Source organism: Schistocerca serialis, chromosome 4 (genome assembly GCF_023864345.2).
Source record: "Schistocerca serialis cubense isolate TAMUIC-IGC-003099 chromosome 4, iqSchSeri2.2, whole genome shotgun sequence".
NCBI classification, from domain to species: domain Eukaryota; kingdom Metazoa; phylum Arthropoda; class Insecta; order Orthoptera; family Acrididae; genus Schistocerca; species Schistocerca serialis.
In genome coordinates, this window is record NC_064641.1 from 122328237 (window position 1) to 122352626 (window position 24390).

Genomic DNA, 24390 nt, shown 5'->3' on the forward strand with positions numbered 1-24390 from the left:
CCTGGATTTATACGAAAAAATAACGTTTTGCCATTCGTGCACCCAGGTTCGTCGTTGAGTACACCATCGCAGGCGCTCCTGTCTGTGATGCAGCGTCAAGGGTAACCGCAGCCATGGTCTGCGAGCTCATAGTCCATGCTGCTGCAAACGTCGTCGAACTGTTCGTGCAGATGGTTGTTGTCTTGCAAATGTCCACATCTGTTGACTCAAGGATCGAGACGTGGCTGCACGATCCGTTACAGCCATGCGGATAAGATGCCTGTCATCTCGACTGCTAGTGATACGAGGCCGTTGGGATCCAGCACGGCGTTCCGTATTACCCTCCTGAACCCACCGATTCCATATTCTGCTAACAGTCATTGGATCTCGACCAATGCGAGCAGTAATGTCGCGATACGATAAACCACAATCACGATGGGCTACCATCCGACCTTTATCAAAGTCGGAAACGTGATGGTACGGATTTCTCTTCCTTACACGAGACATCACAACAACGTTTCACCAGGCAACGCCGCCAACTGATGTTTGTGTCTGAGAAATCGGTTAGAAACTTTCCTTATGTCAACACATTGTAGGTGTTACCACCGGCGCCAAGCTTGTGTGAATGCTCTGAAAAGCTAATCATTTGCATATCACAAGCATCTTCTTCCTGTCGGTTACATTTCGCGTCTGTAGTACATCGCCTTTGTGGTGTAGCAATTTTAATAGCCAGTAGTGTATATACTATCCGTCATTTGGGGTAGAAGTACACTTACAAATACGAATGTAATTTTACCTTGTAAGGGTTCACTGATTAGCCAGAACATTATGACCACTGACCAAATATCGATATAAACCTGCCCAGACATTGGCAGCGTTATCTGACGAGGAATAACTGCTAGTCAGACAACGCACAGTGCATGTAGTATCAGTGAGTGTGCTGATCGTGTGTAGAATGGGGAAGGCGTGCAGCCTATCTGAGTTTGACCGAGGGCAAATTTTGATGGCCCAGAGGCTTGGCACGAGCATTTCGGAAACCTGCACGACTTGTTGGGTGTTCGAGGAATGCTGTGATGGGTGTCTTCAACACTTAGTGATACCAAAGTGAAACCACTTCCAGACGTCGTGAGCTTGGGCGGCAACCCCCCATCACAGATCTCGAACATCGTAGCCTGGTAAAACAGTACAGGTGGAGAACTGTGGTGGAACTAACATCATAATTATATACTGGGAAAAGTACAAGTGAGTCTGAACACACAGTGCATCAAACACTCCTAACATTGGGACTCCACCGCCAGCGACCCATGCGTGTGCCAATATTAACTAAATGACATCGTCCACTACCGCTGAAATGGGCACGTGACCATTGGCACTGGATGTTAGTCCAGTGGTAGAGTGTTGCATGGTCTGATTTTGTCATGGCGATGGGAGGGCGCAAATCCGTCGTCCTCTAGAGGAACAGCTCCTAGGTACCTGTACAGCAGGCCAGAGACAGGCTAGCAGTGGCTCCATTATGCTCTGGGGAACATTCACTCGGTGATCCATGGGATCCGTGGAGCTCGTGCAAGGTACCATGACGGCCGAGGAGTATCGTACAGAGGTTGCAGACCACATACTCCCCGTCACGACGATCATGTTACCCAACAGAAGTGGCATTTTTTAACAAGATAATGCGCCATGTAACAATGCCAGGACAGTGATGGAGTGGTTCGAGCAACACAGCGACGAGTTCCAATTGATGTGTTGGCCCCACTGCTCGCCAGATCTGAACCGATAGAACACATCTACTGTTATCCATCCCAAGGTCGAGCTACCGGCATTTAGGCAGCAGGTCATAATTTTATGGCTATTCAAAGAACACATTTGATAAACAAAAAAAAAAAAAAATACAAATACGCCTACATCCATTCTCTGAGACACAGAGTGTTATGTCTGCCACAGACGGCCCCTGCCAGGCAGACTACACTCAAGGCACCCCTGTCTACCATGTAACATACACAAGCACTTGCAGGTGCAACCAAGAGGAAAACAATTCTTCAAAACAAACGGAACTTGCTAGAGACTAATGCAAACCTTTGTCTGCAGAGGTAGCCTCACAGATACAGGGAAAGTTGGAGTACTCCGCTGGCTTTATAAGGCCAGCACAGCAGCAGTACAGCTCCTCTGTTATGCCAGCGTTGACTGGAACTCTGCCCCCCACCCGCTTTTACAAGGCCCTCCAAATCCTCGAACGCCATGCGCTCTGCCTTGCCTTCCGTATCCGCCTTCCTTCCCCCACACGGCTCCTTTATGAACTGATCCCCTTCCCCCGCCTCCTCCTGTTCCTTCAACATCTCCGCATCCTTTACATTGTTCGCAGACGATCCCCCCCACCCTCTGGTTTCCTCCTTCCTCTCCACCCCCCGCCTGTTGCTGCGCCTCTATCGCTGTATCCCTCCCTCTCTCCACCTCCACACCCTCCATCTCCTTCATCAGGGCAATTTCCAAAGCCTCCCCCTCCCGGATGACGAACTTCGCCGTGACATCTACCCTTCCTTCCAACTGTAACCTGGCCTTGTTCCCCCCCCCCCCTCCCCAGGGCCCTCTTTTTCCTCTTCCCTCCTTCTCCCGGAGCGGATTTTTCCTCCATCCTCCCTCCTCTGAGACCCTGCACCACATACTTGCCTCTTTCCTTCCCACATCCCTCCCTACCTGGCCCTCTTCAGCGTGCTCCCCGCTCATCTCCCCCATCTCTTCCCCTCCCTCCCTTCTTCAGGTCTCCCTCATCTCCTAGCACCTGGCAGATCTTCTGTATTGATCATCATCAGTGTGCCACATAAGTGTTGTGTTTAGTGCTGTTTCTCCTGAGCGTCAAGAGGTGTGATTTTAATTGTGTACTGCCTTGAGGTTCGCTGTCAGTGTTACGTTATGTGCTACGCCATCCGTCGATACCTTTATGCTCCAGTCATACTGTGCCTTGTGTACTTTTAATCATCGCAGTATGTGGCTTTTTCTGTGTGCTACTTTTATCTCCATTTTACAGTCACCCCGTTTTTTGTCTATTGCCTTCCATGATGCTCCTCCTTTTTATATCTATGTTCACCTTATTCTCTCCTTTGCTGTTTTTAAATGTCTTCTATTGTTTTGTTCTATGTCTTTCGGCTGAAGAGCAGCGCATATGCTGCTGCCAGCCCACCCCGATGGGGAATTGAAATACAATAAAGAAAAAAAAAAGCAGTACAGCCAGTTCCTGGCCGAGCTAGGACCAGCTCCAATGGACCTCACCGACGCTCTTGATGAATGGTCGTCTACACGTTACTTGTGTTTGTGTGTATACAGTAATTGTTCGAGAAGTGTAGTTCAGTTTCAATAAACGACATTATACTGAGTGTTCTACAATAATGAGTATTCTCCACAGAGGGTACATTTTATTGTATCCTATTAGAAGATTATTTATTTTTATTTTTTTTAATTTTCCGTCTGAGAAGAATTCAAACAGTCATCATTATGCACATATGCATGTACGTTTTAACACACTGAAGAGCAAACTACGTATTGGATTTAATACTTTCCACATTATCATAAATATTACACTCATGTTAGAAGGTGACTTCCTCTTACAGCGATATATTGTCAAGTCTTTCAAGCAGAACTGTGTGAGGATGTATGCCGGCAGACAACAATAGATGATGAGCAAGCGTTGTGGAGGTTGCTTGTAGCGTTATACGCATTCATGCAGCCAAGAAAGACATGTTTCTTGTGACTCATATATTCCCGATGGTTGATTTTTGGTACTATTGACGATATATCCATATAACAAAAAGTCCATTGAAATGATCATGTTTTAAGAATGGATGCGGGGTTATGTGAAAATATTTTCTACGTTCGGTTAGCACAGCTGAAGCCACTTATTGACGGTCAGATCCCGTTGAGCTACCAAACTGCAGGGATGTTGACTGCCACGTTTCCCCCACTATTTCAGATGGCCCCAGAAATGTTTCTGTGGGGTTACGACGTGGTGGTTTAGGCTTAATAAGGTGACCGAGTACCTGTCAAGCCAGGAACGGACAAACGTTTTCATCTTGGAAGATGTATATTAATGATGAAGATGTGCAAGAACGGATAACACTTGGCGACTGAGAATGTTGAAATTAACTCCCTGTCGGTGAGATATCACAGAGCGACATCAGACCTGAACTACATCCTCCATTCGCTGAAAGGTTAAACTCGTCGTTGGGCCCTTGGTGCATTCTATGCTTTGCCTCATTCCGAAAAAGGAAACCTCTCCACTCTTTCCACCACATCATTCGCCTCCAGTCAGCTACTGTCCAGTTTCTGTGTTGTTTGGTACACTTGAGAACTATAACTTTACCTGCCGCCGTGACAGATAACGTTTATGGAGTCACCCGAATCCAAACCTCCGTTGCACACAGCTACCTTTGCAGTGTTCGCTCGAAAGCTGATTCAGCGACATCAGCTATTCCTATCGGGTTTCAGACCGATTATTAGTCATCTAACGTTAAGCATATGTAGGCGAGCTAATCGGCCGCCAAGAACTGGTACTGAGGTGAGGTGAATTTGCCGTACGTCTGGACACTACCAGGCATGGGGCTCAGCGTGGGTTGCAACAGGCGCTAGAGGCCAGCCAGGGGCGAAGGCGAGCAGTCTTGCCGCATGTGGGAAAGTCCGAAAAGAGGGCAGCTGGGCAATGGACGCTCGCTTAGCATAATGCGGGGTGATCAGCAATGGCGGACTCCCACACAATCTGAAAGGTGCCTTCTCACAGCCCTTTGAGAATCTATAATAATTTACAGTCAAATATAAATGCAAATCTGAATACATTTGCGATCTCAGAAAAATGTCCAGGACACAAAAACATTGCGATATCTTTAAAACTACAGCAGGTAACATTTCACAGCAAATAAACATCTGCACAATGAACCTCTCAATTAACGACTTGTAATTGCTTCAGGCGATATCTCAAATGATAAAATTGCATTATAGATATCATCTCTGAAAGCTACAGATCTATGTCTATTGTATTTCTTGATTTTTTATATCTTTTCATTACTCAAATGTAAATGTGGAGACGACGATATTCTGACAAACATGTCAACAGCTCGTGGTACAGTGGCTAGCGTTGCTACCTCTGGATCATGAGGTCCCGGTTCGATTCTCGGCTGGGATGGGGATTTTCTCTGCCTGGGGACTAAGTGTTTGTGTTATCCTCATCGTTTTATCATCATCATTCGTTCAAAATGGCTCTGAGCACTATGGGACTCAACTGCTGTGGTCATAAGTCCCCTAGAACTTAGAACTACTTAAACCTAACTAACCTAAGGACATCACACACATCCATGCCCGAGGCAGGATTCGAACCTGCGACCGTAACGGTAGTGCGGTTCCAGACTGTAGCGCCTTTAACCGCTCAGCCACTCTGGCCCGCATCATCATTCGTGACAGTGGCTAGACGGGACTGTGTAAAAAAATTGGACTGTGTACAAATTGGGACTTTGTATTGGTGCTGATGTCCGTGGAGTTGAGCACCCCACAAACCAAACATCATGATCATCCACAATTACACAGCAAATGAACACAGTATCAGTACCTCATATTCTGTCATACTTATGTTTCTATTTAATAAACAGCTTACTATTTTGCTGATAACTTCATTTAAATGTTGATTTGCAAGTGCTAATAAAACAATGTGCTGAAAAGAAACCCAAAAAGACGCGGGTATAAGTAATTGTTTGAACAAAATTTAACGACAATTCCTTGTCATTTACAGTAAGTGCACTTGCGCAAGAATACTAGCTATTTATTTGTGAACCAACCTTTATTTGTAATCATTTTACATGCTCTTAGTGTGACTGAATGTTTATAAGTTTCCTTTGATTTAAATATTGTTGGAATAGATTAAGCTTATTCATTACGGATGTTTAAGAACCTGTGACTGTTTGTCCAATGTAAATACAGAAACCTGCAACCAGTCGTTTTTTAAATACTTATTTACTCCACGAACCGGTTTTCGAACACTCTCAAGGTCATCTTCAAGTGGTGTACATACGGTTACACAGCTATTTCCAAGCGTTATGCTCGGTGCTGGCTCTGTGTCAAGAAGATGGAACATGCTGTAATGCATCGCCATCAGTATTATTTGCATGCCGATTAAGATTCAAAATTTAATTTTTTTACTTACTGCGACTGTATGGGTGGCTTTTGTTATTAATTTCCAGCCGTCTGTTTCCATTTTGATGGACAGTTGGTACCACATCACTCACTCTTACAGAATATGTATTCCTATACACTGTGATATCGAAACTTTGCCAACATTCAGCGTGTGCTTTACGATTGCTTCTTTGTACAAAGATCTTCACACAAAGATATGACATAGACCTACTTCGCTCAGAGATTTTTTTTTATCTTGTTTTAGTTCGCATGTATTAAAGTCGATGTATTGTGAAAACACACTTGACCTCTTAGCAACAAATAATCCTGAGTTTAGAATGAGCATCAAAACCGATCCAGGGATTAGTGAACACAGGGTTTTCGTAACGAGATTGAATATCGTAATTTTTTCTGGGGACCTCTTTCAGCCAATGGAAAAGTGGGAAGTAGCGGTCCCCTACGGGAATCAAGTATAGACTGGGACTTAACGACTGAAGAACACAAGGGAGCCATTTTGGACACCTTATGTTATGTGATGGAAAGACGCAGACTTGCCAGTCTAACGAGGGATGTTGGGTCGTGGAGGTGTTTGATTCTGGGCAGTGAACGGCCGCTACCATACTTTAACTTCTGAAGGTACTTTATGCTTCGTGAGATCTGAATGATCTCCATTATAGGACTAGCTTTTTTCCGCTTGATTTATGGAACCGACGATAGACTGAGTATGAGTTACTGTTTTTGTATCGCTTATGATAATTTGTAAATCATCACGTTGAACTCTGAACTGTTTTGAACTAGTAAATATTTCGGTTATTGTGATTGCGAAACTGACTATTCACGTATCTTCGATGACTAGTTTGGGAATTTTGCAACTATTCTCATAACGCACTCAAAGTAACTTTACTGCATTTGATAAAGGCATTTTCTGTCTGTATTTTAACCGAATATCGTAGGTCCACTTCCCGTTTATTTGAGAGATCCTTTCTTGAACAAAGTTATTCAACATAATCCTCTGTCCGTCACATGAACTACAGCTGTTGCAATAGAAACCTCATTATTAAATTATTCGTTTACTTTTATTTTGTTTTTCTTTGTATTTTATTAAGTCGAAATTCTAGCCAATGCATAGACTATTTGACTGCAGGATCACAGCTACAGATTATTATTTACAGAGAACTACCGAGGTATGAAAGCAGACGTGCGCGGCGCGTCCCTTTGGCTGCAGCAAGCTATTATTCTTAAACAGAGCCGTGCATTGCGCAAATACCTAAAGCACAAGCAACCGCTGGTAAAGACGCTCGTATGGACAGCTGTTTCGAAGAGCAACTACACGCAGCAGTAACCGTTATCTGCTGTCGCAATTGCGCAAGCAGCCTTTCCACATCCAGAATGACTCCCCACATTATGCACATGGAGTGCACACTAGCTTCCTTCCCGCACTTGGCAGCCATGTTCCTAAGGAGCCCCATTACGCGACTAACGTTGGAGCTCTCAACTACCAGCAAACCCACCCTCTGCGAATGCTCAGACCTTGCGGGCTGAGATGCTTCCTCTGGAGAAGGGTGGACGATTGCATCCAGCTTAGAGACATCGTCAACTACAGATAACACCCGAAACCTGTTCGTTAAACGAACCAGGAAGGCCCTATGATCGGCCCCTCGGAAAGTTTTTCGCTGCTTGCCCGACTTTGGAATGATCTCCCACTCGACCATGGGTGAGGGGTCAACCTCAGTGGAGGGTGGTCACAGCAGTGGACCACTGGGGGACATGTGGGACGTGCTCGACGTCCCTCGCATCCCCGAGTCCGACCCCCCACAGTGATGCCCCTTGATAGCAGCCTCAAGCTATGCCATGGAAGCCAATGCAGCCTGGAGCCATGAGCGAAGGATCGTCAGCTCAGCCAACATCTGTACACAGTAATCACAGTTCCTATCCATTACTGCAGTCGCTTCTTTTTGAAGCTCGTACAAATATGTAACAAACAGTGTACTTGGCATATTAGCAGGAGAACATGAGGTGCTCTGTCTGACGGTCTATCCAACGCTGTGCTATACTAAAATGAGTATGAGCCGCAATTTCTCGTACTTTATTATTATTGGTCGATACGTGAAATGTATGTTGGTGGCAGTAGGATCGTTCTGCAGTCAGCTTCAAATGCCGGTTCCCTAAACTTTCTCAGTAGCACTCATCGAAATGAACGTCTTCTTCCCTTCGGGGATTCTGGCTTGAGCTCCAGAACCATATCTGTAACATTTGCATGCTGATTGAACCTACAGGTAATAAATTTAGCAGCTCGCCTTTGAGCTGCTTTCATGTCTTCTTTCAATCTGACCTGGTATGGATCCCAAATACTTGAGCAGTACTCAAGAACTGGTCGCACAAGAGTCCTATAAGCGGTCTCCTTTGTAGATGAACCACACTTTCCTAAAATTGTCCCAACGAACCGAAGCTGACCATTCTCCTTCCCGACTATAATACATCTTCACCTCATTTCACATCGGTTTGCAACGTCACGCACAGATATTTAAACGATGTGACTATGTCAAACAGGACACTAATAATGCTGTATCCGAACATTACGTATTTGCTTTTCTTCTCATACGCTTTAACTTATATTTTTCTACATTTAGAGCCAGCTGCCATTGATAACACCAGCTAGAAGTTTGTAAGAAAATTAAACGCCTATAGCTTTCCTTATGATGTCATTTATTGTACGGCTACCACTTTCGGCGCTTCAGTGCACACTCTTCAGGCTTTACTTGATGCTGTGTTATTGCGAACCATATATCCGACGCCTCAGTGGCCAACATAACTGATTTATGCAGACTACCTGTAGCTGTGATGTGGTCTCAATTGACTTGACAGTTTTGTGTAGGACATCTCGTGTCAACCTAGAGCCACTTATCTTCGACACCTTCCTGTACACCACAGCATCTTCAGTGAACAACCATAGATTGCTACCCATCCTGCCTGCCAGATCATTTGTATATACAGAAAACAGCAACGGTCCTATCTCACTTTCACGGGGCACTCCTGACGTTATTCCATTCTCTGATGAATACTCGCCCTCGAGGACAACGTACTGCGTTCTATTACCTATGAAGTCCTCGAGCCAGTCCTTGCAGACACTTTGGACAGTGCGCGTCGATACAGCAACAAATCGACGAAGTTCATTCAAGGTGCGGTCACGGTTACGTCCAAAACACGATACCTCCCTTCTACCCTCCTGTCACGACCTGTTGTAGTCCACCGTTTACACAGAACCGACTGCCTACATGCCACTTAACTGCCACGCCATACTTCAGCGGTGAAGAATAACGAGCACTATACCATCTACAGGCCCGCAAAGTGATTAGTACGCTCATTTAAGATAGCGACTACTATGTTTTATTCTGGTGAGATCATCAAAGGCTCTCTTTAGAAACCTCTGCCACTTTAATTAGACCCTCAAAGCTTGTAATAACCCCTGTAATTCGAGTAGTGCATCCTCCTCTTCGTTCAATAAATTTCATTTCTGTCTCAGAACACAAGACGGCATAAAGTGTGCCGTTACCTGATTTCGAAAAGTCTGTTGCGTGCTCTGCTCATGTTCCGGTCACGTGCTTTCGTTCACGTGACCTTGTGCTTGCCTTTTTGAGCGTGAGATCTGAGCGCAGCGGTCCGTTTAAGTGCCGCCGTTGTGGGAACGCCTGCGTGCCGGAACGCAAGACGTCTGTAGCCCAGCCGTGTCCCACAGCTTCAAACGCCAGCTAGTTTCACAGTGAGCGGAGATAACTGAGCACAACAGACTTGCCTCTGCTCGGTATACGCCATGCCACTTGTTACTGTTCTTATGTAGCCGCTGCTCTCTACGTGTGTCTTTCTCAGGTGGAACGTTCTTTGCTTCATTCGTTGCATGCTGGTGGGAGATGAACAAAATTCATCTGCTCGTTGTTTAGGGTCAACCCGAATGGAACCGATAAAATTTCGGAGCTTCCCCAGGAACACTTTTTACAATTTCAGTACGAGGATCCCTGGTTTCCGGTGGCCCTTTGGAGAGAAACAACGTAATTATCATTTATTCGGCTTGTTACCCCATTTACCATTGTTTCTGTTAGTGTACCTTGATCACGGTGAAGAGGCCTATAAAATCCAGAAACGAAAACGTTCGAGGGGCGTTCAGTAAGTAGTGCAGCACGTTTCTTATCTCTGCCCATTTCTGCTGAAAAAATGGGGCATTTGTTGTGGGATACCAAGGAATATTGACGCTTGAGCTCCTATAGTTTGATCGAGATCCAATAGGTGGCGATGCTATAAATAACCTTCAAAATGGGGTCCGTAACGGAGGTGCGTTCCAAGAAAGGAGCTGTCGTTGAATTTCTTCTGTCGGGAAACGAGAGCACCACAAATAATCATAGGCGCTTGCAGAATGCCTACGGAGACCTGGCAGTGAACAAAAGCACGGCGATTCGTTGGGCGAGACGTCTGTCATCATAGCAATAAGGTAGCTCGAAACTGTCCGATCTCCTGTGTGCCGGCCGGCGGCACACACCTGTGACTCTTGCACTGCTGGAACGTGCGGACACTCTCATTCGAGGTGATCGACGGAACATAATCAAAACACCTCGTTGCCCAGCTGGACGTCTCTGTTTGTGGTGCTCATACACTCGTCCACCAGTTTTATCATAAGCTTTTTTTATTTATCTGATTCACTTTAAAGCGTTTCCCTGCATTCAGTTCACGAAAGAATGAATTTTAAGTGCTAATTTAGTTCGAATTTAAACAAACGTATCTCGACAACAGATAAACATTATTGGATAAAAAAGTTTGTTTTGACTTAACCTACTCATCCACCTTCGTGCAAAGTTCAAATCGACTCCTACAAGTTTAAGGTACAAAAGTGGTGCACTTCAAAAATCTACCAGAAAATGCTGCTTTTCGCACATAAAATCCAAACGCATAAAAACTACTAGAATAAAAAATACAATCTCCACAACCGTTTTTACCTCTGTTATCTACGGCGCATAGTGCACCACAGTTTCCTCGGTGCCAGTTTTGGATAGCGCTAATTTTTCACGCATGGTATACTTTAACCAATGCGCCACGCGAACAGTTTAAAAATTTAAGACGTTTCGGAGATGCTTCCATCCTTGGTCCCAAACTCATATCATGCCCTTTTGGACGTCATATAAATCACTCCGTTTCCGCAACTTGACAACGACTGCACTGTTTCCCGCCTCCCCCCCCCCCCCCCCCCCCCTCAACACGCTTTGTATGCCATCCACCTGAAGTCTGTCAGTGGTTATTGCACGTTGAGGTGGAACATACGCAGAGGTCGCATCAATGAGACTGCACTGTGTATATACGAATCATTTTAACTCTTAGGCACTTTGCCATTAAAAATCCTTGCTTCTTTTCTGTTTAATCAATGACATATGAATGATAAAGATAAGGTCATCATAGTTTACTGGGACACCTCGAGGGGTAGGTTCAGTCACCTTATCGGAAAGGATAAGGTTTTTCTTCTTCTGTATACAACGGTCTCTTTCCTCCTCGTGTATAAGAGCTGTACGCAAAGTGAATGTGTTGAGTATAGGTGATTTTAGTGTGTGTGTCTGTGTGTGTGCGTGTGTGTGTGTGTGTGTGTGTGTATCCTGAGGCACACTTGGCATACACACACACACACACACACACACACACACACACACACACATATATATATATATATATATATATATATATATATACTCCGTCCGAACAGGCCATGAAGGCGCAACGGGTTCTTGACCGGCCGCCGTGTCATCCTCAGCCTACAGGCGTCACTGGATGCGGATATGGAAGGGCATGTGATCAGCACACCGCTCGCCCGACCGTATGTCAGTTTTCGAGACCGGAGCCGCTACTTCTCAATCACGTAGGTCCCTAGTTTGCCTCACAAGGGCTGAGTGCACCCCGCTCACCAACAGCGCTCCGGAGACCGGATGGTCACCCATCCAAGTGCTAGCCCAGCTCGACAGCGCTTATCTTCGGTGTTCTGACGGGAACCGGTGTAACCCCTGCGGCAAGGCCGTTGGCTTATATATAGGTAACACTTCTCTAGGTAACAATATGATTCCATCCTGGATCTTCCAATTTTTGATTTCTCTAGTTAGCATATTTAAGTGATCAACATTGCAGTATTAAAGGTTAATGTAAGAGTTAGATAAGTCATTACAAACGCGAAATGCTAGTATATTAATAATCAGTGAATACACCAGAATGTGGAATGCAAACATGCAAATATGTATGCACTGTGTTGTACAGGTGCCGAATGTCAACTTGTAGAATGGAGTTACATGCCTGTTGCACTTGGTCGGTCAATACAGGGACGGTTAATGCTGTTTGTGGATGACGCTGGAGTTGTCGTCCGATGTTGTCCCATATGTGCTCTACTGGAGACAGATCGAGCTGGCCAGGGCAACATGCCAACACTACGTAGTGCATGTTGCGTTACAACAACGGTATGTGGACGAGCGTTTCCTTGTCGAGAGACGCTCCCTGCAATGCTGTTCATGATTGGCAGGACAACAGGTCGAATCACCAGATTGACGTACAAATTTGCAGTCACGGTGCGTGGGATAACCAGATAACCACAAGGGTGCTCTAGCGGTCATATGAAATCGCGCCACAGACCAAGACTGCACGCCAGTGCGTCTAGCACGCAGACAGCTTAGTTACAGGCCCTCAACTGGTCTCCATCTAACCAGCACACGGCCATCGCTAGCACCGAGGCAAAACCAGCTTTCATCATAAAACACGACCTCAACTATACCCTCCAATGAACTCTCGCTGTACATCACTGAAGTCGCAAATGGCGGTGGTTTAGGGTCACTAGAATGCCCTCTGCACGGAGCTGTCCTTGAAGTAACCGATTTGTAAGAGTTCGTTGCGTCACTGCGGTACCAACTGCTGCCCAAATTGCCGCTGCAGATGCAGCACGATACGTCAATAGTGCACAGAGGCTAAATTCCCGCCAAGTCTTTCTGTAATATCGTAGAAGGACCATTCAGCTTTTCGTAGCCCTATTACACGACCTCGTTCAGAGTCAGCGGTCGATATTGACGTCTTCATCGCCTTAAAGGCGTTATTGACTAACATCAACTCGCCACTACCGATCTCAAAGGTTACTACCGCTCACGACCGCTACAGCGTGTATTTAGAGTAAACCTCATTTGCATCCTCCAAATCCATTGCCACAAATTCTAAATAGACATCATGTTTTAGATGCAGAAACATGCCTGCCAACTCGTTCTTGATGATGCGATTTTATTCCTTCAATTTAATGTATAGAAGTAGTATGTACACTACTGGCCATTAAAATTGCTACACCACGAAGATAACGTGATACAGACGCGAAATTTAACCGACAGGAAGAAGATGCTGTGATATACAAATAATTAGCTCTTCAGAGCATTCACACAAGGTTGGTGCCGGTGGCGAAACCTACAACGTGCTGACATGAGGAAAGTTTCCAACCGATTTCTCATACACAAACATCAGTTGAACGGCGTTGCCTGGTGAAACGTTGTTGTGATGCCTCGTGTAAGGTGAAGAAATGCATACCATCACGTTTCCGACTTTTATAAAGGTCGGATTGTAGCCTATCGCGATTGCGGTTTATCGTATCGCGACATTGCTGCTCGCTTTGGTCAAGATCCAATGACTGTTAGCAGAATATGGAATCGGTGGGTTCAGTAGGGTAATACGGAACGTCGTGCTGGATCCCAACGGCCTCGTATCACTAGCAGCCGAGATGACAGGCATCTTATCCGCATGGCTGTAACGGATCGTGCAGCCACGTCTCGATCCCTGAGTCAAAAGTTGGGGAAGTTTACAAGACAACAACCATCTGAACGAACAGTTCGACGACGTTTGCAGCAGCATGGACTATCAGCTCGGAGACCATGGCTGCGGTTACTATTGACGCTGCATCACAGACAGGAGCGCCTGCGATGGTGTATTCAACTACGAACATGGGTGCACGAATGGCAAAACGTCATTTTTTCGTATAAATCCAGGTTCTGTTTATAGCATCATGACGGTCGCATCCGTGTTTAGCGACATCGCGGTGAACGCACATTGGAAGCGTGTATTCGTCATCGCCATACTGGCGTAACACTCGGCGTGATGGCATGGGGTGCCACTGGTTACACATCTCAGTCACCTCTTGTTCGCATTGACGGCACTTTCAACAGTGGGCGTTACGTTTCAGATGTGTTGCGAGCCGTGGATCTACCCTCCATTCGACCCCTCCGAAACCGTACATTTCAGCTGGATAATGCACGACCGCATGTTGCAGGTCCTGTACGAGTCATTCTGGATAGGGAAAATGTTCGACTGCTGCCCTGGCCAGCACATTCTCCAGATCTCTCACCAACTGAAAACGTCTGGTCAATGGTGGGCGAGCAACTGGCTCGTCACAATATGCCAATCACTACTCTTGATGAACTGTGGTATCGTGTTGAACCTACATGGGCAGCTGTACCTGTACATACCAACGAAGTTCTGTTTGTTTCAATGCCCAGGCGCATCAAGGCCGTTATTACGGCCAGATGTGGTTGTTCTGGGTACTGATTTCTCAGGATCTATGCACCCAAATTGCGTGAAAATGTAATCACATGTCAGTTAGCAGCGGGATATAACACACTTTAATGTTGGAGCTCTTCGGGGTAAGTGTTGTCGTTTATTAACAAATCGATTCATCTTCACGACTAAGTTGACATTTTAAATAATTACACTAAAGCAGTCTTTTTAGCTTAAATGTTATATAATTTTGAACGACTAGGTTGCGAGTTACGACATCAATTTACGGTATTAGTATTTCAGAGGTTCGCTATTTCTGGTGTGCTATGACACAAGAATCTTCAACGACCAAAGAAATAAGTGGTAGTTCGGAGTATATCAACGTCTTAAAATATGTATACTGATCAGCCAGAAAATTATGGAACGCGACCTATCTTTGACAGAGGGCGGGTTGTGACGGCCCGGAGGTTCAGTACGAGCATTTCGGAAACTGCTCGAGGTCTTCTGTGGTGACTGCCTTCAACACGTGGCGAAACCAAGGTGAAACCACGTGGAGACTTCGTTGGATTGGGTGGCCACCAGACATTACAGATGTCGGACGTCGTAGGCTGGGCAGACTGGTAAAACAGGACAGGCGGCGAACTGTGGCGGAACCGACAACATACTTTAATTCTGGGCACAGTAAAAGTGTATCTGAACACACAAGCACCGAACACTCCTAACAATGGGCCTCCGTAGCCGAAGACCCAAGTGCCAGTGTTAACACCACGACATCGGCATCTACGACTGAAATCTACACTGGATGTTGGCGCAGTGGCAGAGCGTTGCGTGGCCTGATCAGTCGCGGTACTCTCTTCGTCATACTGATGGAAGGGCGTGAATCCGCCGTCTTCCAGTGAGACCTGTACTGCAGGAGACAAGCTGACGACGGCTCCATTATGCTCTGGGGAACAGTCACGTCGCCCTTGATGGGTGCAGTGAAGCTCGTGCAACGCACTACGAGGGTCGAGGAATTTCATACACTGGTTGCAGACCACGCACACGCCTTCATGACTGACATCTTTCCCGACGACAGTGGCGTTTTTCAGCAAGATAATGCGTCATGTCAGAAGGTCAGGAGTGTGATGGAATGGTTCGAGGAACACAGCGGCATGTTTCAATTAATGTGCTGCCCCCTCCCCCCACCCTCAACGTACCAGATCCGAACCGGATCGAACACATTTGGGATGTGATTGAACGCTACGTCAGAGCCCATCGCCCCCTTCCCGGAATTTTGCGGGAATTAGATGACTTACGTGTGCAGATGTGCTACCGACTCCCTCCAGCGACCATCCAAGGCCTCTTTGCTCCCAAGCCACGACGCGCCGCCGCTGTTATTCGTACCAAAGGTGGATTTACCGGCTATTAGTTAGGTGGTCATAATGTTCTGGTTGATCAGTATATATATGTGCCCAAAGTGTAACGTCTCTAGCCAAAACTGTATTCGTATGCCAGGTTTCATGTTGGTAACACTGATGTGAGCAGTCGAATTTAATATTTAGTACTCCATCATTGCCGGCCTCTGTGGTCGAGCGGTTCTAGGCACTTCAGTCCGGAACTGCGCTGCTCCTACGGCTGCAGGTTCGAATCCTGCCTCGCGCGTGGATGTGTGTGATGTCCTTAGGTTAGTGAGGTTTAAGTAGTTCTAAGTCTAGGTGAATGATGACCTCAGATGTTAAGTCCCACAGTGCTCAGAGCCATTCGAACCATTTGAACTCCATCAGTGTCATTGTTTGCATTTGATACTGAGAATAAACATTTTACGCAAAGTGTTTCATTCAGTTTGTCCCATTGGCGATATGTCAGCGAAATATTCTCAGAACATGAAATAAAGCGCGAATATGAAACGCTGGAGAAGAAAATTATCAAAATTCTCAAAAGTACGTACATACACGAAACTTGTGGGTTTGGTGACCTAAGTGATTATACTGGAGCGCGTGGACACATGTTTTTTCCCAATAAACGTTAGGTAGATCACGTGCATTTGCCATAAATGTTGAAAGAATCCCCAAGACTTACATCTCTTGCTTCATCTAGCATAATTCACTTTGTATATATAAATATACACAAACTCGGAAACATGTCGTAGAAAAATGACCTGAGTAACCAAATCTTTGGAACCTGTTTAAACGTTTAAGGATTGGCTCTCAGAAAAATCGTGTGGAAATAGACTGTTTCGCTTCTACAGGCGATGGTGCCACAATGACAGATTTTCAGCCGGAAAGACAGTAAATTAAAGTATCGAAACAAGAAGCAGAACAAACTGTCTTGCGAATATCTTTCGAATAAACTACAGTACTGTAGAATACAAAAGAATTAAACAACAAGTGTGGAACAATAAACCGTATAAGAAAGCTTTAAATAACTGGGAGAATGGGCTACAATGAATGGCGTAGATTTAGAAGCCTCGAGAGCAAGAGCTAGAAATATAGGAATGGCTTCCCAAACCGTTCGAAACTTTTATAAAAAATGCATCTTTCCATGTATAACAGAATTCATCATTACAACTCTGTCATAAAACAAGTCTGTCTTATGACTCTTGAGTGTCTTATCCTCTCCTAGAAAGTTGTACAAGAAAGATCTTATAGAACGTACTGTGCATTAATTGAAAAGCATAGTAACAGGAAATAGATTATAAATTAGAAAAATACGGATACAGCGCCCAAATGCCGAGTTCGCTTTTATGGCGACGTACAAAGAATCATTGATTCCAAATGAAAGAAACGTGCCTTCAACATCTTTGACTCAAAACCGAAGAGAAGAATATCCTGGCACATGAACCTCCATAATGACAGAGGGGACATAGGCATACAACCAGGAGACACACAAATCTGAAATATTGTTTGAATAGCTAGCGTGACATATGGAATTTTCTGGGGTGAAAAATAGGGAAAATGGTTTCTAAATGGCGGATAAACGCCGTGATAGAGACAATAAATTAATGAAAAACATTTGGTTCAAACGGAAAAACAATAAGTGGAAATAGCTGTCTCGTAAGCTTGTCGTGATTGTTGTATCGACGAATAACGAAATAAATGAATATAAATTACATACAGTATGGAACTATTTCATTTATGACAATCTAATAAGACAACGGCAGTATTGGCTCAGAACGACTGAAACTTTACCCCGTTTCTTTTGTTGCTGAGGAGATGCCACATGTTCTAAACGTCTGTGTCGGCTGGAGAGACTGGGTGTACGTACCGCAAGTCTCTCGTGTAACGTACGCTACACAGAGAAGGTGGCATATAGAGACGTTTCCTGTAATGAGAGACCTCTGAACTTAAACGTTGGCAGCAGTTAAGATAAGGTTAATACGCCTCGCCTGCTATTCTACATTGTGTAGGCAACAACGTGATGCAAGCTGAAAAGAGGCCGCAGCCAACGCTCACCCACACATTTACCTGCTGTGCTCTTTCTCGCTCCCTCCTTCCCGCCCCTCTCTCTTGCTCTTTTTCTCCTGTATGGCGCGCGCGTGACTCAGCTAAATCTTACGCCAGCTTCATACCTGACCACACACGGTAGCTGGATGCTTCATACTGTTCGTCAACCTACATCTTTCTTTGGGACTGTTAATTCTAAAGACACCCCATTTACTAAGAGAAATGTAAGAGAGAGACTAATGAACTACTAATCGCCATTACTAACACTAAATTTTAAGAGAAACTTCGATCAAAGCCAGATAATTAATAACTGTTGTATAAAAGTATCACAAACCGCACAGAAGACCCATTAGATTTTAATGAGCAAAGGAACAAACTGCCTTTGGAAGTGGATAGAGTACAATGGAGCATTTACAAATCCTGGACGAAATTGCCAGTTTGAATGGGACTGCCGACAATAGCTTCTGAGAAAGCTTTTCACTTGCTATCAACGACAGTTTAGATAACAGCTCTTGAGCAACCTGGATTTGTTTCAACCTATTGTGAAATAATCCAGGAGCGAGTCAGCCACAATGAACAGATCAGTGAACGCATTACCGTAGTAACGATTCACGAAGAGGCTGAAAGAACGTATGATTAGATAAATGAACTACTTACATAAAGAAAACGAAAATTTAATGATGACTGCGGACAGGAATTCTGGAGGAGGAAAGTGAAGTCGAGGGAAAGTAAAGAACAGGGAGTGGACGAGTGGAACAGATGGGCAAACGGCCTGGTAGAATTTTGGACAGAGTACAATTTAATCATTTCCAATATTTAATTTAAAGATCATAGGATTAGACTGTACACACGGAAGAAACCTTCAGACACCAGAAAGTTTGACACACGGTACATGATGGCAAGAAAGAAATTTAGAAATCAAATTTTAGACTGCAAAACTTTTCCCTGTCAGATGTGGGTTCTCAGCGTAATTCACTACTTACGAACTACAGATTGAAAAATTGCAGTAAAAGAATTGGCTCTGAGCACTATGTGACTTAACTTCTGATGTCATCAGTCCGCTAGAACTTAGAACTACTTAAACCTAACTAACGTAAGGACATCACACACATCCATGCCCGAGGCAGGATTTGAACCTAAGACCGTAGCGGTCGCGCTGTTCCAGACTGAAGCGTCTAGAACCGCTCGACCACTCCGGCCGGTAGTTGCAATAAGACTGGAAATTAAAGAGACGGGACGTGTATAAATTGAAAGAACCAGAGTTCTGGAATCTTCTGATTTAGTTCGACTACGTTCCATTACCGTTTTCTACTTTTGTTAATTTTCATGCCATAATCTCTTCTCAGAAGATTAATCATTCCGCACAAATGATCTCTCAAGTCATTTAATGTCTCTGAAAGAACTGCAATGTTTTCGGCAAGCATCAGAGGGTTAATCTTCTGCATTAAATTTAACCCCTTTCCAAATTTCTCCTTGGCTTTCTTTACTGCTTGTTCAATGAGTGAATGTGAGATGGATGTTGATATTCAGTAAACAAATCTGGTACGGTTGCTTCAGTTCAATATGGATGGGCGATTGACGGTATACACAGGGAGCACCAGAATAGAATATAATAAATTTCATTGAGCCAGTAAAGTTTCTGGTCCACAAATTACTATGGATCTAGAATGCATCGCCTGTGCAAGACTCACTTTGCCCTTTTTCCCTCACGATATCCTGCGAAGCATGGACGAAAGGTAAAGGCAGGTTCCCTATGCTTAGATTTCCGGAAAAAGTTTGACACAGTGCCACTCTTCGGACTGTTAACGGGAGTCCGAGCATTCTGAATAGGTTTCCAGATATGTGAGTCGCTAGAAGACTTCTTAAGTAACAGGACGCAGTACTTTGTCCTGGACGGGGTGTGTTCTTCAGAGACAAGGATATCGTTAGCAGTGCACCAGGAGACTATTATTCAATCAGTCATCTAATTTATTAAAAATTTTCGTAATATAACTGTGATATGCAAAGTCTATTGAAAGTGTGATGTATGTGATGTTAGAGTGCCCTGCTAATGTGTGTTTGTAACGTGTGGAAAGAAATATATGACGTGTATAACTTACTAAATAATGTTTTTTCATGTATTAATGAAATGGAAATGTTCATGTATGTAAATTTATATATTTGTACAAGTTGTCATTTGTATAAAATGGTACGCGCTTAGAGACATTGTGTACGATATGTAAAAGATGGACTGCTTTTCTACCCTATGGAAGTTACTGTGGGAAGCATAAAAGGTGGCTTGGGTTTTTGGCGTGCCACCTGTAAAGCGAGCGAGAACGAGAGGACAGTCTGTAGGCAGCAGTGAAAGAGGCAACACACGGACGGAGCAGGCGATGCCTTGTCTGGAAACTGTTGCACAGCGGTCTCGGATGACTACTGCTGAATTATTACGGCTTTGGTACAAGTTGTTGGGCTACTTTATGGACGTTAAAACGACGGCAAGAAGAATTAATTAGTCCATACGTCAAAAAACTTGGCCGCCGTACCATGGCTATCCGCCAAATCCAATGCTTACAGCCCGCAGGTTACGAACTGTATAATTAGAATCGTAGAAGCCAGAACCATTAACATAGAATTAAGTTTTTTGAATAGTTATTGCGTTAAACATAATTGATTTCACCTTGTTATTTTATTCCTAATCATTCACCTGAAAAGGGTCCTTTCCTGGTGTTTGATTATTCCAAGTAAACCTTTTATAAAAACATTTGAAGTGCTTTATTCAGCATCTGCTATCACTAATTTTATATTTGAATAAAATGTGTGGAAATAATTGTTGTGAACTAACTTTTAAAGTGAAGGTAGAAGTACTGTATTATTTACGTAGTAGAAGTGCTGAAGTGAAATTTTGGGTAAGTACTGAAGTAGATGTATTCAGACAAATACAACGATTTTAATATTCTTACTCTCTTTGTGGCTCTAATAAAAGTGGATGTGAGTAAATAAGTTTTGAGTGAAGTAAAAATAAATCTCTTCCAGTTAGGAATGAAATTCAGTAAAGTACAAATAGTTATAGAAAGAAAATTGCTTATGCGACTCAGTAACACTGAAGTAGGGTTGCATAAAAGAAACTGAGTGAGGATATAGAGTGACCATATATTACCTTTGGCTTTTGGAAAATCATTTTTTGAGAGAACGATACAAAAAAAGTGTCTTAATAGATTTAAATATGTGTACTATGTTTCTTGGTTATACAAACATTGAAATCCCCCTTGGCCAAATTTTCAACACCTAGCGATGATTAAAAATTCGTGGCATTTCTAGTTCAAAACAGTATATGTATGTGGGTGTAGAAGCTAAAAGATTCCTGTACCTTTTGAAACTTCCCCTTAGAAAAAGTTATGAATTACTGTGCTGATAAACCTCTTACGTTATTTGATTTTCAAACAGCTGAGCATAACTGAACGTACTCAGACATTTCTCTCTTTACTCATTCTGATCAACACTAAACTGACACACAATATTTTTAGCGCAACGCAATAAGACTTTCAATAATCCCTACAAAAGAATGGCCCTGACTGACAATAACCTGTACCTTTCATGAATCGCTTACCTCACAAAAATCTTCATTACTCGAACTACTGCAATACAGCGAGCTCCAATACTGCCAGCTAAATAAAAGATTCTAACTACTGAAGGCACTAACTACTGATAGGCATAGTTAGCAAACGAAAGATTTTGATAGAGAACAAACAATGTATTTACCTTAATAATATTCAAAAGTCAACATATATATATATACATATATATATATATCAGTTCATTATATACAGAACTACAAATTTACTCTTTCTGATGGATACATGTCCAGATCGTCCGCTCACCTCCAACTGCGCAACGCTACGCGCTGTTCACATCCAACTGCCCAACACTACAGTAGCAAATATTCCAACAATGCAAACCAGCCACAGACTGCACACAGCACAGTCAGTGATTTTCATATAGAGCGCTACGTGGCGTTATCAACTTAAAAACCTAAACAGCTTACTTACACTTTCTCAGAACCATATCCTGAAAAGTTACATTTATTTGTAAAGTTATGTTACGGAACGGCATGAAAGTAGGGCAAATTTACTTCTTTTGATTTTCTGAATCTTAACCATTTCTCGCCTAGATTGGCTGGCGACCGTAAATCCAATAGAGAAACCAATTAATGAACTTGATACAGAAAGCTCCCAGAATCAGTATTGTTCTATTTTACTGCATTTATTTCTAACAGCTAGAAAACTCTAAGGAAGAGGAGTTAACAGTTTGATTTCCACATCGATTAATCATCCATCACGGTCAAATGCTGTAAAAGGAGGAACATTATACGACAGGTGCGTACTATATTAACAGTTCCACAAATAATACTGTTATAAGTGCGGCTTTTCCCGTAGCATATCTACTCTCTATCTCTCTATAAAAATGAGATGATAGATAAGGTGAGCAGCAATCTGCGATTGTTTGCTGATGACGCTGTAGTGTACTGGAAATTGTTTCTTTTGGGTGAGTGTAGGACAATACAGGATGATTTGGATAGAATTTTTGTTTCGTGTGATAAATTGCGGCTTTCTCTAAACGCGGGAGGACGACGGTTCAATCCCGCGTCCGGCCATCCTGATTTAGGTTTTCCGTGATTTCCCTAAATCACTCCAGGCAAATGCCGGGATGGTTCCTCTGAAAGGGCACGGCCGACTTCCGTCCCCATCCTTCCCTAATCCGATAAGACCGATGACCACGCTGTCTAGTCTCCTTCCCTAAAACAACCAACCAACCAACCAATCTAAACGCGGAAAAATGGAAGGTAATGAAGACAAATAGGAAAAAGAAACCTGCAGTCCTAGAATTTGGTCTAGGAGTGTGTTGCTTGGCGCACTATCGTATATTGAGTATCTAGACGGAACGAGCACGTACGATCGGTCGTAGGTAAGGCGAATGATCGATTTCGTTTGACTGGGATAATTTTTGGAAAGTGTTGCATATCTACAAAGGAGAAGAGATATAGGACATTAGTGCAAACGAAACTGCAGTACTGCTCGAGTACACCTGGTCCAACTAAAGAAAGACCTCCAAGCAGTTCAGAGACACGCTCCAAGATATGTTCAAAAATGACTCTAAGCACTATGGGAATTAAGATATGAGGTCATCGGTCCCCTAGAACTTAGAACTACTTAAACCTAACTAACCTAAGGACATCACACACATCCATGCCAGTGGCAGGATTCGACCTGCGACCGTAGCAGCAGCGCGGTTCCGGACTGAAGCACCTACAACCGCTCGGTCACAGCGGTCGGCCAAGATTTGTTGCCGGTAGGTTCGACCATCACGCAAGTATTACAGGGATGCTTCATGAACTTGACAGGGAGGTAAGGCGACGTTACTTTCGCGAAACAAATTGAGAAAATTTAGAAAACCTGTTTTATGTGTCTTAGTGCTGTACGATTCTATTGCCGTCACCGAACGTTTCGCTAAGGACCGCGAAGACGGAATAACAGAAGTTGAAGCTCGAAAGAAAGTGTAGACAGTTAGTTGTTCCCTCGCTGCATTTACGAATGGATCAGGGAGGATAGTGACTAGTAGTGGTACCTCCGCCATACACCATATTGCAGCTTGCGGGCTATGTACCTAGATGTAAATCTTCGTCGCTTTCCACTCCTGACCTTGCATAGCGGAGATGCCACCAGTGCCGTGTCGCGTTCCTGACATCGACGGTACAGCAACAGTAGACCACAGCATTGGCCTTTCCTAAATATTCCGCGAAGCGTAAAACTGTAGAAAAAGAGAGAAGCAGTCAACAGCCTGAAGGCTGCTGAGACCACCACTGCTCCTCACTACGTGTGGCCTTGTTGAAGGCTGAAACGTCCATCGTGAACCACAGAGTTTTTCCTCTTCCTTCTCCTCCTCCTCTTCCTGTTCAACACAGTTTGATCAAAAGTATCCAGACATATATGCCAACTGCCTTGCCGCAGTGTCAACACCGGTTTCCGTCAGATCACCGAAGTTAAGCGCTGTCGGGCTGGGCTAGCACTTGGTTGGGTGACCATTCGGTCTGGCGAGAGCTGTTGGCAAGCGGGTTGCACTCAGCCCTAGCGAGTCAAACTAAGGAGCTACTTGATTGAGAAGTAGCGGCTCCGGCCTCATAAAATGACATACGGCCGGGAGAGCGGTGTGCTGACCATATGCCCCTCCATATCCGCATTCGGTGACGCCCGTGGGCTGAGGATGACACGGGCCGGCCGGTGTGGCAGTGCGGTTCTAGGCGCTTCAGTCTGCAACCGCGTGA

At 44.2% G+C, this 24390-nt stretch overlaps 1 protein-coding gene across 2 annotated transcripts in view; it reads right to left on the reverse strand.

Annotated features, from left to right (window-relative positions):
• LOC126473965 (proton-coupled amino acid transporter-like protein pathetic) overlaps positions 1–24390 on the reverse strand; it is a 442265-nt gene that overhangs the window by 179006 nt on the left and 238869 nt on the right. The gene's annotated exons all lie outside the window — the stretch shown is intronic.